This window comes from Coccinella septempunctata, chromosome 8, assembly GCF_907165205.1.
Source record: "Coccinella septempunctata chromosome 8, icCocSept1.1, whole genome shotgun sequence".
NCBI lineage: Eukaryota > Metazoa > Arthropoda > Insecta > Coleoptera > Coccinellidae > Coccinella > Coccinella septempunctata.
This window is the reverse complement of record NC_058196.1, coordinates 9,470,511-9,484,895: the sequence shown is the minus strand read 5'-3', so window position 1 is coordinate 9,484,895 and position 14,385 is coordinate 9,470,511.

The following is a 14,385-nucleotide window of genomic DNA, read 5'->3' as shown; positions in this document are numbered from 1 at the left end:
ACCAAATCGTGAAACTGCACATAGTTTTCGAAATGAGATGCACATGTTGAATTTCAGATCGATAGTTCTAATAGGAATGGAGATTTCAGAAGTCGATTCGACAAAATATCATTTCAATTCCTAAGGAACTATTGGATCAATTCGAACCAAATCTTGAAACTGCTCATAGTTTTCGTATTGAGATGCACATGTTGAATTTCAGTTCGATAGTTCAGATAGAAATTGAGATTTCAGTGGTCAATTCGACAAAGTGTGATATCAATTCCTCGAAAACTGTTGGATCAATTCGAACCAAATCTTGAAACTGCACGTAGTTTTCGAATTGAGATGCACATGTTGAATTGCAGTTCGATAGTGCAGATAGGAATTGAGATTTCAGTGGTCTATTCAGCAAAGTGTGATATCAATTCCTCGAAAACTGTTGGATCAATTCGAACCAAATCTTGAAACTGCACATAGTTTTCGAATTGAGATGCACATGTTGAATTTCAGTTCGATAGTGCAGATAGGAATTGAGATTTCAGTGGTTTATTCTGCAAAGTGTGATATCAATTCCTCAAAAACTGTTGAACCAATTCGAACCAAATCTTGAAACTGCACATAGTTTTCGAATTGAGATGCACATGTTGAAATTCAGTTTGATTGTTCAGATAGAAATTGAGATTTCAGTTGTCAATTCGGCAAAAGTGTGATATCAATTCCTCGAAAACTGTTGGATCAATTCGAACCAAATCTTGAAACTGCACGTAGTTTTCGAATTGAGATACTGCACGTAGTTTTCGAATTGAGATACACATGTTGAATTTCAGATCGATAGTTCTGATAGGAATGAAGTTTTCAGATTCGGCAAAATATCATTTCAATCCCTAAAGAACTATTGGATCGATTCGAACCAAATCGTGAAACTGCACATAGTTTTCGAAATGAGATGCACGTGTTGAATTTCAGATCGATAGTGCTGATAGGAATGGAGATTTCAGAAGTCGATTCGACAAAATATCATTTCAATTCCTAAGGAACTATTGGATCAATTCGAACCAAATCTTGAAACTGCTCATAGTTTTCGTATTGAGATGCACATGTTGAATTTCAATTCGATAGTTCAGATAGAAATTGAGATTTCAGTGGTCAATTCGGCAAATTGTGATATCAATTCCTCGAAAACTGTTGGATCAATTCGAACCAAATCTTGAAACTGCACATAGTTTTCGGATTGAGATGTACATGTTGAATTTCAGTTCGATAGTTCAGATAGGAATTGAGATTTCAGTGGTCAATTCGGCAAAGTGTGATATCAATCCTCGAAAACTGTTGGATCAATTCGAACCAAATCTTGAAACTGCACATAGTTTTCGAATTGAGATGCACATGTTGAATATCAGTTCGATAGTGCTGAAAGGAATTGAGATTTCAGTGGTCTATTCGGCAAAGTTTGATATCAATTCATCAAAAACTGTTGAACCAATTCGTCCCAAATCTTGAAACTGCACATAGTTTTCGAATTGAGATGCACATGTTGAATTTCAGATCGATAGTTCTGATAGGAATAAAGATTTCAGTAGTCGATTCGGCAAAATATCATTTCAATCCCCAAGGAACTATTGGATCGATTCGAACCAAATCTTGAATCTGCACATAGTTTTCGAATTGAGATGCACATGTTGAATTTCAGTTCGATAGTTCAGATACGAATTGAGATTTCAGTGGTCAATTCGGCAAAGTGTGATATCAATTCTTCGAAAACTGTTGGATCAATTCGAACCAAATCTTGAAACTGCACATAGTTTTCGAATTGAGATGCACATGTTGAATTTCAGTTCGATAGTGCAGATAGGAATTGAGATTTCAGTGGTCTATTCGGCGAAGTGTGATATCAATTCCTCAAAAACTGTTGAACCAATTCGACCCAAATCGTGAAACTGCATATAGTTTTCGAATTGAGATGCACATGTTGAATTTCAGATCGATAGTTCTGATAGGAATGAAGATTCCAGTAGTCGATTCGGCAAAATATCATTTCAATTCCTAAGGAACTATTGGATCGATTCGAACCAAATCTTGAAACTGCACATAGTTTTCGAATTGAGATGCACATGTTGAATTTCAGATCGATAGTTCTGATAGGAATAAAGATTTCAGTAGTCGATTCGGCAAAATATCATTTCAATCCCCAAGGAACTATTGGATCGATTCGAACCAAATCTTGAATCTGCACATAGTTTTCGAATTGAGATGCACATGTTGAATTTCAGTTCGATAGTTCAGATAGGAATTGAGATTCTAGTGGTCTATTCGGCAAATTGTGATATCAATTCCTCGAAAACTGTTGGATCAATTCGAACCAAATCTTGAAACTGCACGTAGTTTTCGAATTGAGATGCACATGTTGAATTTCAGTTCGATAGTGCAGATAGGAATTGAGATTTCAGTGGTCTATTCAGCAAAGTGTGATATCAATTCCTCGAAAACTGTTGGATCAATTCGAACCAAATCTTGAAACTGCACGTAGTTTTCGAATTGAGATGCACATGTTGAATTTCAGTTCGATAGTGCAGATAGGAATTGAGATTTCAGTGGTCTATTCGGCAAAGTGTGATATCAATTCCTCGAAAACTGTTGGATCAATTCGAACCAAATCTTGAAACTGCACGTAGTTTTCGAATTGAGATGCACATGTTGAATTTCAGTTCGATAGTGCAGATAGGAATTGAGATTTCAGTGGTCTATTCGGCAAAGTGTGATATCAATTCCTCGAAAACTGTTGGATCGATTCGAACCAAATCTTGAAACTGCACATAGTTTTCGAATTGAGATGCACATGTTGAATTTCAGTTCGATAGTGCAGATAGGAATTGAGATTTCAGTGGTCTATTCGGCAAAGTGTGATATTAATTCCTAAAAAACTCTTGAACCAATTCGACCCAAATCTTGAAACTGCACATAGTTTTCGAATTGAGATGCACATGTTGAATTTCAGATCGATAGTTCTGATAGGAATGAAGATTTCAGTAGTCGATTCGGCAAAATATCATTTCAATCCCTAAGGAACTATTGGATCGATTCGAACCAAATCGTGAAACTGCACATAGTTTTCGAAATGAGATGCACATGTTGAATTTCAGATCGATAGTTCTAATAGGAATGGAGATTTCAGAAGTCGATTCGACAAAATATCATTTCAATTCCTAAGGAACTATTGGATCAATTCGAACCAAATCTTGAAACTGCTCATAGTTTTCGTATTGAGATGCACATGTTGAATTTCAGTTCGATAGTTCAGATAGAAATTGAGATTTCAGTGGTCAATTCGGCAAAGTGTGATATCAATACCTCGAAAATTGTTGGATCAATTCGAACCAAATCTTGAAACTGCACATAGTTTTCGGATTGAGATGTACATGTTGAATTTCAGTTCGATAGTTCAGATAGGAATTGAGATTTCAGTGGTCAATTCGGCAAAGTGTGATATCAATTCCTCGAAAACTATTGGATCGATTCGAACCAAATCGTGGAACTGCACATAGTTTTCGAAATGAGATGCACATGTTGAATTTCAGATCGATAGTTCTAATAGGAATGGAGATTTCAGAGGTCGATTCGACAAAATATCATTTCAATTCCTAAGGAACTATTGGATCAATTCGAACCAAATCTTGAAACTGCTCATAGTTTTCGTATCGAGATGCACATGTTGAATTTCAGTTCGATAGTTCAGATAGAAATTGAGATTTCAGTGGTCAATTCGACAAAGTGTGATATCAATTCCTCGAAAACTGTTGGATCAATTCGAACCAAATCTTGAAACTGCACATAGTTTTCGGATTGAGATGTACATGTTGAAATTCAGTTTGATAGTTCAGATATAAATTGAGATTTCAGTTGTCAATTCGGCAAAGTGTGATATCAATACCTCGAAAACTGTTGGATCAATTCGAACCAAATCTTGAAACTGCACATAGTTTTCGGATTGAGATGCACATGTTGAATTTCAGATCGATAGTTCTGATAGGAATGAAGATTTCAGTAGTCGATTCGGCAAAATATCATTTCAATCCCTAAGGAACTATTGGATCGATTCGAACCAAATCGTGAAACTGCACATAGTTTTCGAAATGAGATGCACATGTTGAATTTCAGATCGATAGTTCTAATAGGAATGGAGATTTCAGAAGTCGATTCGACAAAATATCATTTCAATTCCTAAGGAACTATTGGATCAATTCGAACCAAATCTTGAAACTGCTCATAGTTTTCGTATTGAGATGCACATGTTGAATTTCAGTTCGATAGTTCAGATAGGAATTGAGATTTCAGTGGTCAATTCGGCAAAGTGGGATATCAATTCCTCGAAAACTGTTGGATCAATTCGAACCAAATCTTGAAACTGCACATAGTTTTCGAATTGAGATGCACATGTTGAATTTCAGATCGATAGTTCTGATAGGAATTGAGATTTCAGTGGTCAATTCGGCAAAGTAGGATATCAATTCCTCGAAAACTGTTGGATCAATTCGAACCAAATCTTGAAACTGCACATAGTTTGCGAATTGAGATGCACATGTTGAATTTCAGTTCGATAGTGCAGAAAGGAATTGAGATTTCAGTGGTCTATTCGGCAAAGTGTGATATCAATTCCTCAAAAACTGTTGAACCAATTCGACCCAAATCTTGAAACTGCACATAGTTTTCGAATTGAGATGCACATGTTGAATTTCAGATCGATAGTTCTGATAGGAATGAAGATTTCAGTAGTCGATTCGGCAAAATATTTCAATCCCCAAGGAACTATTGGATCGATTCGAACCAAATCTTGAATCTGCACATAGTTTTCGAATTGAGATGTACATGGTTGAATTTCAGTTCGATAGTTCAGATAGGAATTGAGATTTCAGTGGTCAATTCGGCAAAGTGGGATATCAATTCCTCGAAAACTGTTGGATCAATTCGAACCAAATCTTGAAACTACACATAGTTTGCGAATTGAGATGCACATGTTGAATTTCAGTTCGATAGTGCAGAAAGGAATTGAGATTTCAGTGGTCTATTCGGCAAAGTGTGATATCAATTCCTCAAAAACTGTTGAACCAATTCGACCCAAATCTTGAAACTGCACATAGTTTTCGAATTGAGATGCACATGTTGAATTTCAGATCGATAGTTCTGATAGGAATGAAGATTTCAGTAGTCGATTCGGCAAAATATCATTTCAATCCCCAAGGAACTATTGGATCGATTCGAACCAAATCTTGAATCTGCACATAGTTTTCGAATTGAGATGCACATGTTGAATTTCAGTTCGATAGTTCAGATAGGAATTGAGATTTCAGTGGTCAATTCGGCAAAGTGTGATATCAATTCCTCGAAAACTGTTGGATCAATTCGAACCAAATCTTGAAACTGCACGTAGTTTTCGAATTGAGATGCACATGTTGAATTTCAGATTGATAGTTCTGATAGGAATGAAGATTTCCGTAGTCGATTCGGCAAAATATCATTTCAATCCCTAAGGAACTATTGGATCGATTCGAACCAAATCGTGAAACTGCACATTGTTTTCGAAATGAGATGCACATGTTGAATTTCAGATCGATAGTTCTAATAGGAATGGAGATTACAGAAGTCGATTCGACAAAATATCATTTCAATTCCTAAGGAACTATTGGATCAATTCGAACCAAATCTTGAATCTGCTCATAGTTTTCGTATTGAGATGCACATGTTGAATTTCAGTTCGATAGTTCAGATAGAAATTGAGATTTCAGTGGTCAATTCGGCAAAGTGTGATATCAATTCCTCGAAAACTGTTGGATCAATTCGAACCAAATCTTGAAACTGCACGTAGTTTTCGAATTGAGATGCACATGTTGAATTTCAGATCGATAGTTCTGATAGGAATGAAGATTCCAGTAGTCGATTCGGCAAAATGTCATTTCAATTCCTAAGGAACTATTGGATCGATTCGAACCAAATTTTGAAACTGCACATAGTTTTCGAATTGAGATGCACATGTTGAATTTCAGTTCGATAGTGCAGAAAGGAATTGAGATTTCAGTGGTCTATTCGGCAAAGTGTGATATCAATTCCTCAAAAACTGTTGAACCAATTCGACCCAAATCTTGAAACTGCACATAGTTTTCGAATTGAGATGCACATGTTGAATTTCAGATCGATAGTTCTGATAGGAATGAAGATTTCAGTAGTCGATTCGGCAAAATATCATTTCAATCCCCAAGGAACTATTGGATCGATTCGAACCAAATCTTGAATCTGCACATAGTTTTCGAATTGAGATGCACATGTTGAATTTCAGTTCGATAGTTCAGATAGGAATTGATATTTCAGTGGTCAATTCGGCAAAGTGTGATATCAATTCCTCGAAAACTGTTGGATCAATTCGAACCAAATCTTGAAACTGCACGTAGTTTTCGAATTGAGATGCACATGTTGAATTTCAGATTGATAGTTCTGATAGGAATGAAGATTTCCGTAGTCGATTCGGCAAAATATCATCTCAATCCCTAAGGAACTATTGGATCGATTCGAACCAAATCGTGAAACTGCACATAGTTTTCGAAATGAGATGCACGTGTTGAATTTCAGATCGATAGTTCTAATAGGAATGGAGATTTCAGAAGTCGATTCGACAAAATATCATTTCAATTCCTAAGGAACTATTGGATCAATTCGAACCAAATCTTGAAACTGCACATAGTTTTCGGATTGAGATGTACATGTTGAATTTCAGTTCGATAGTTCAGATAGGAATTGAGATTTCAGTGGTCAATTCGGCAAAGTGTGATATCAATTCCTCGAAAACTGTTGAATCAATTCGAACCAAATCTTGAAACTGCACATAGTTTTCGAATTGAGATGCACATGTTGAATATCAGTTCGATAGTGCAGATAGGAATTGAGATATCAGTGTTCTATTCAGCAAAGTGTGATATCAATTCCTCGAAAACTGTTGGATCAATTCGAACCAAATCTTGAAACTGCACATAGTTTTCGAATTGAGACGCACATGTTGAATTTCAGTTCGATAGTGCAGATAGGAATTGAGATTTCAGTGGTCTATTCGGCAAAGTGTGATATCAATTCCTCAAAAACTGTTGAACCAATTCGAACCAAATCTTGAAACTGCACATAGTTTTCGAATTGAGATGCACATGTTGAAATTCAGTTTGATAGTTCAGATAGAAATTGAGATTTCAGTTGTCAATTCTGCAAAGTGTGATATCAATTCCTCGAAAACTGTTGGATCAATTCGAACCAAATCTTGAAACTGCACATAGTTTGCGAATTGAGATGCACATGTTGAATTTCAGTTCGATAGTGCAGGAAGGAATTGAGATTTCAGTGGTCTATTCGGCAAAGTGTGATATCAATTCCTCAAAAACTGTTGAACCAATTCGACCCAAATCTTGAAACTGCACATAGTTTTCGAATTGAGATGCACATGTTGAATTTCAGATCGATAGTTCTGATAGGAATGAAGATTTCAGTAGTCGATTCGGCAAAATATCATTTCAATCCCCAAGGAACTATTGGATCGATTCGAACCAAATCTTGAATCTGCACATAGTTTTCGAATTGAGATGTACATGTTGAATTTCAGTTCGATAGTTCAGATAGGAATTGAGATTTCAGTGGTCAATTCGGCAAAGTGGGATATCAATTCCTCGAAAACTGTTGGATCAATTCGAACCAAATCTTGAAACTACACATAGTTTGCGAATTGAGATGCACATGTTGAATTTCAGTTCGATAGTGCAGAAAGGAATTGAGATTTCAGTGGTCTATTCGGCAAAGTGTGATATCAATTCCTCAAAAACTGTTGAACCAATTCGACCCAAATCTTGAAACTGCACATAGTTTTCGAATTGAGATGCACATGTTGAATTTCAGATCGATAGTTCTGATAGGAATGAAGATTTCACTAGTCGATTCGGCAAAATATCATTTCAATCCCCAAGGAACTAATGGATCGATTCGAACCAAATCTTGAATCTGCACATAGTTTTCGAATTGAGATGCACATGTTGAATTTCAGTTCGATAGTTCAGATAGGAATTGAGATTTCAGTGGTCAATTCGGCAAAGTGTGATATCAATTCCTCGAAAACTGTTGGATCAATTCGAACCAAATCTTGAAACTGCACGTAGTTTTCGAATTGAGATGCACATGTTGAATTTCAGATTGATAGTTCTGATAGGAATGAAGATTTCAGTAGTCGATTCGGCAAAATATCATTTCAATCCCTAAGGAACTATTGGATCGATTCGAACCAAATCGTGAAACTGCACATTGTTTTCGAAATGAGATGCACATGTTGAATTTCAGATCGATAGTTCTAATAGGAATGGAGATTCCAGAAGTCGATTCGACAAAATATCATTTCAATTCCTAAGGAACTATTGGATCAATTCGAACCAAATCTTGAATCTGCTCATAGTTTTCGTATTGAGATGCACATGTTGAATTTCAGTTCGATAGTTCAGATAGAAATTGAGATTTCAGTGGTCAATTCGGCAAAGTGTGATATCAATTCCTCGAAAACTGTTGGATCAATTCGAACCAAATCTTGAAACTGCACGTAGTTTTCGAATTGAGATGCACATGTTGAATTTCAGATCGATAGTTCTGATAGGAATGAAGATTCCAGTAGTCGATTCGGCAAAATATCATTTCAATTCCTAAGGAACTATTGGATCGATTCGAACCAAATCTTGAAACTGCACATAGTTTTCGAATTGAGATGCACATGTTGAATTTCAGTTCGATAGTTCAGATAGGAATTGAGATTCTAGTGGTCTATTCGGCAAATTGTGATATCAATTCCTCGAAAACTGTTGGATCAATTCGAACCAAATCTTGAAACTGCACATAGTTTTCGAATTGAGATGCACATGTTGAATTTCAGTTCGATAGTTCAGATAGGAATTGAGATTTCATTGGTCAATTCGGCAAAGTGTGATATCAATTCCTCGAAAACTGTTGGATCAATTCGAACCAAATCTTGAAACTGCACATAGTTTTCGAATTGAGATGCACATGTTGAATATCAGTTCGATAGTGCTGAAAGGAATTGAGATTTCAGTGGTCTATTCAGCAAAGTGTGATATCAATTCCTCGAAAACTGTTGGATCAATTCGAACCAAATCTTGAAACTGCACATAGTTTTCGAATTGAGATGCACATGTTGAATTTCAGTTCGATAGTGCAGATAGGAATTGAGATTTCAGTGGTCTATTCGGCAAAGTGTGATATCAATTCCTCAAAAACGTCATCCTAGACGGCACTCCTGATGATGCCCATGCTTTGTTGGACTTCATCAACACATTGCACCCGAGGATAAAATTCACTCTCGAGTTAGAAGTCAACAGATCCATAAACTTTCTCGATCTCACTATCTCCAGATCCGAAGATAGCTCCTTGACTTTCGAGATATATAGAAAAAAGACACAAACGGATCACATAATACCAGCACAATCGTGCCACCCCAGAAGCCACAAGATGGCAGCCTTGCGTTGCTACGTTCATAGAGCCCTCAACTTCCCTTTATCTCAAGCTAACAGAGAGAAAGAACTCAATATAATTAAACAAATCGCATTGAACAATGGTTATGACCCAGAGGTAGTTGATATGATCAAAAATAACGTAATAAATAAGCAGAGAAGAGCTTTAGCATACAGTTCAGATGTTATGGACAACTTGAAATACTGCTCTCTACCATACATGGGCCACCTGTCAGAGGCAATATCTCACGTCCTCGAGCGTTCTGTTGACGGTTATAGGATCTCCTATTCTGGTGTGCGTTCGCTGGGCTCCTTATTAGTGAACTCAAAGGATAATGTCAAAAAACTGGACCGAAGTGGCGTATATAAACTTAAGTGTGGTGATTGTGACACATCGTATGTGGGCCAGACTAGGAGGAAGCTATCCACTAGAATAAAGGAACATCTGAGTAGACCCCAACTATCAACATTTGGCCATCATCTCGCATTCTCTCGACACCAGTTCAGCCCAAATCGGAACTCTGAGGTTCTACACAACATTACGGGCAATAAGTACAACATCAAGATGAACCTGTTTGAAGATCTTGAGATCAGCCGAGAAATGCGGTCCAACAATAAATGCGTGAATACACAAGTGAACCTCAATAACACCTTCACCCCGTTGTTCAAGAGGCTACTCCCATGACGTTTTTAAAATATGATTTTAAAATATGATTTTTAAAATATGACCATTTCATTGCTTCACACTTGTTTCAACGTTTGTTAGTGTACTATATTGGTTTGTCGTCTGTTTGTTGGCACTGTGTGTGTTCATAGATTATGTTATTGTAGGGTGGCACCACTGATTTGCGTGCCACTTGTTTCATCTGTCATAAGTCACCCTTCATTCGTTTGGAGGTCACCTATCTGTCTTGTCGTCGAATGACGGATGTTTACGTTTGTATTCGTTTGTTCCTTCTGGCGAAAACTGTACCTGATTCTAGCGTTTTAGTTTTAAATTTTCAAGTTTTAATTTTAATTTGCATTGACTCTTCCGCATGCCGCCTGTGGTATTATTCCTGGACGGGTAATTATCAAAATAAATTTCTATCTCTTGTAATAATCATAGTTACCCTTCCAGGGAACCCTGATGATGACATATTGTCGAAAGCGCTCGGTTCTTAACTGAAGTTTAATAAACTACACACTGCAGTACTTCGTTTCAATTAATCCTCAAAAACTGTTGAACCAATTCGAACCAAATCTTGAAACTGCACATAGTTTTCGAATTGAGATGCACATGTTGAATTTCAGATCGATAGTTCTGATAGGAATGAAGATTTCAGTAGTCGATTCGGCAAAATATCATTTCAATCCCCAAGGAACTATTGGATCGATTCGAACCAAATCTTGAAACTGCACATAGTTTTCGAATTGAGATGCACATGTTGAATTTCAGTTCGATAGTGCAGATAGGAATTGAGATTTCAGTGGTCTATTCGGCAAAGTGTGATATCAATTCCTCAAAAACTGTTGAACCAATTCGAACCAAATCTTGAAACTGGACATAGTTTTCGAATTGAGATCCACATGTTGAAATTCAGTTTGATAGTTCAGATAGAAATTGAGATTTCAGTTGTCAATTCGGCAAAGTGTGATATCAATTCCTCGAAAACTGTTGGATCAATTCGAACCAAATCTTGAAACTGCACATAGTTTTCGGATTGAGATGTACATGTTGAATTTCAGTTCGATAGTTCTGATAGGAATGAAGATTCCAGTAGTCGATTCGGCAAAATATCATTTCAATCCCTAAGGAACTATTGGATCGATTCGAACCAAATCGTGAAACTGCACATAGTTTTCGAAATGAGATGCACATGTTGAATTTCAGATCGATAGTTCTAATAGGAATGGAGATTTCAGAAGTCGATTCGACAAAATGTCATTTCAATTCCTAAGGAACTATTGGATCAATTCGAACCAAATCTTGAAACTGCTCATAGTTTTCGTATTGAGATACACATGTTGAATTTCAGTTCGATAGTTCAGATAGAAATTGAGATTTCAGTGGTCAATTCGGCAAAGTGTGATATCAATACCTCGAAAACTGTTGGATCAATTCGGACCAAATCTCTAAACTGCACATAGTTTTCGGATTGAGATGTACATGTTAAATTTCAGTTCGATAGTTCAGATAGGAATTGAGATTTCAGTGGTCAATTCGGCAAAGTGTGATATCAATTCCTCAAAAACTGTTGAACCAATTCGAACCAAATCTTGAAACTGCACATAGTTTTCGAATTGAGATGCACATGTTGAAATTCAGTTTGATAGTTCAGATAGAAATTGAGATTTCAGTGGTCTATTCGGCAAAGTGTGATATCAATTCCTCAAAAACTGTTGAACCAATTCGACCCAAATCTTGAAACTTCACATAGTTTTCGAATTGAGATGCACATGTTGAATTTCAGTTCGATAGTTCAGATAGAAATTGAGATTTCAGTGGTCAATTCGACAAAGTGTGATATCAATTCCTCGAAAACTGTTGGATCAATTCGAACCAAATCTTGAAACTGCACGTAGTTTTCGAATTGAGATGCACATGTTGAAATTCAGTTTGATAGTTCAGATAGAAATTGAGATTTCAGTTGTCAATTCGGCAAAGTGTGATATCAATACCTCGAAAACTGTTGGATCAATTCGAACCAAATCTTGAAACTGCACATAGTTTTCGGATTGAGATGTACATGTTGAATTTCAGTTCGATAGTTCAGATAGGAATTGAGATTTCAGTGGTCAATTCGGCAAAGTGTGATATCAATTCCTCGAAAACTATTGGATCGATTCGACCCAAATCGTGAAACTGCATATAGTTTTCGAATTGAGATGCACATGTTGAATTTCAGATCGATAGTTCTGATAGGAATGAAGATTCCAGTAGTCGATTCGGCAAAATATCATTTCAATTCCTAAGGAACTATTGGATCGATTCGAACCAAATCTTGAAACTGCACATAGTTTTCGAATTGAGATGCACATGTTGAATTTCAGTTCGATAGTTCAGATAGGAATTGAGATTCTAGTTGTCTATTCGGCAAATTGTGATATCAATTCCTCGAAAACTGTTGGATCAATTCGAACCAAATCTTGAAACTGCACGTAGTTTTCGAATTGAGATGCACATGTTGAAATTCAGTTTGATAGTTCAGATAGAAATTGAGATTTCAGTGGTCAATTCGGCAAAGTGTGATATCAATTCCTCGAAAACTGTTGGATCAATTCGAACCAAATCTTGAAACTGCACATAGTTTTCGAATTGATCCAACAGTTTTCGAGGAATTGATATCACACTTTGCCGAATTGACCACTGAAATCTCAATTCCTATCTGAACTATCGAACTGAAATTCAACATGTGCATCTCAATTCGAAAACTATGTGCAGTTTCAAGATTTGGTTCGAATCGATCCAATAGTTCCTTAGGAATTGAAATGATATTTTGCCGAATCGACTACTGGAATCTTCATTCCTATCAGAACTATCGATCTGAAATTCAACATGTGCATCTCAATTCGAAAACTATATGCAGTTTCACGATTTGGGTCGAATCGATCCAATAGTTTTCGAGGAATTGATATCACACTTTGCCGAATTGACCACTGAAATCTCAATTCCTATCTGAACTATCGAACTGAAATTCAACATGTACATCTCAATCCGAAAACTATGTGCAGTTTCAAGATTTGGTTCGAATTGATCCAACAGTTTTCGAGGTATTGATATCACACTTTGCCGAATTGACAACTGAAATCTCAATTTCTATCTGAACTATCAAACTGAATTTCAACATGTGCATCTCAATTCGAAAACTACGTGCAGTTTCAAGATTTGGTTCGAATTGATCCAACAGTTTTCGAGGAATTGATATCACACTTTGTCGAATTGACCACTGAAATCTCAATTTCTATCTGAACTATCGAACTGAAATTCAACATGTGCATCTCAATTCGAAAACTATGTACAGTTTCAAGATTTGGTTCGAATTGGTTCAACAGTTTTTGAGGAATTGATATCACACTTTGCCGAATAGACCACTGAAATCTCAATTCCTATCTGAACTATCGAACTGAAATTCAACATGTGCATCTCAATTCGAAAACTATGTGCAGTTTCAAGATTTGGTTCGAATCGATCCAACAGTTTTCGAGGAATTGATATCACACTTTTCCGAATAGACCACTGAAATCTCAATTCCTATCTGCACTATCGAACTGAAATTCAACATGTGCATCTCAATTCGAAAACTACGTGCAGTTTCAAGATTTGGTTCGAATTGATCCAACAGTTTTCGAGGAATTGATATCACTCTTTTGCCGAATTGACAACTGAAATCTCAATTTCTATCTGAACTATCAAACTGAATTTCAACATGTGCATCTCAATTCGAAAACTATGTGCAGTTTCAAGATTTGGTTCGAATTGGTTCAACAGTTTTTGAGGAATTGATATCACACTTTGCCGAATAGACCACTGAAATCTCAATTCCTATCTGCACTATCGAACTGAAATTCAACATGTGCATCTCAATTCGAAAACTACGTGCAGTTTCAAGATTTGGTTCGAATTGATCCAACAGTTTTCGAGGAATTGATATCACACTTTGTCGAATTGACCACTGAAATCTCAATTTCTATCTGAACTATCGAACTGAAATTCAACATGTGCATCTCAATACGAAAACTATGAGCAGTTTCAAGATTTGGTTCGAATTGATCCAATAGTTCCTTAGGAATTGAAATGATATATTGTCGAATCGACTTCTGAAATCTCCATTCCTATTAGAACTATCGATCTGAAATTCAACATGTGCATCTCATTTCGAAAACTATG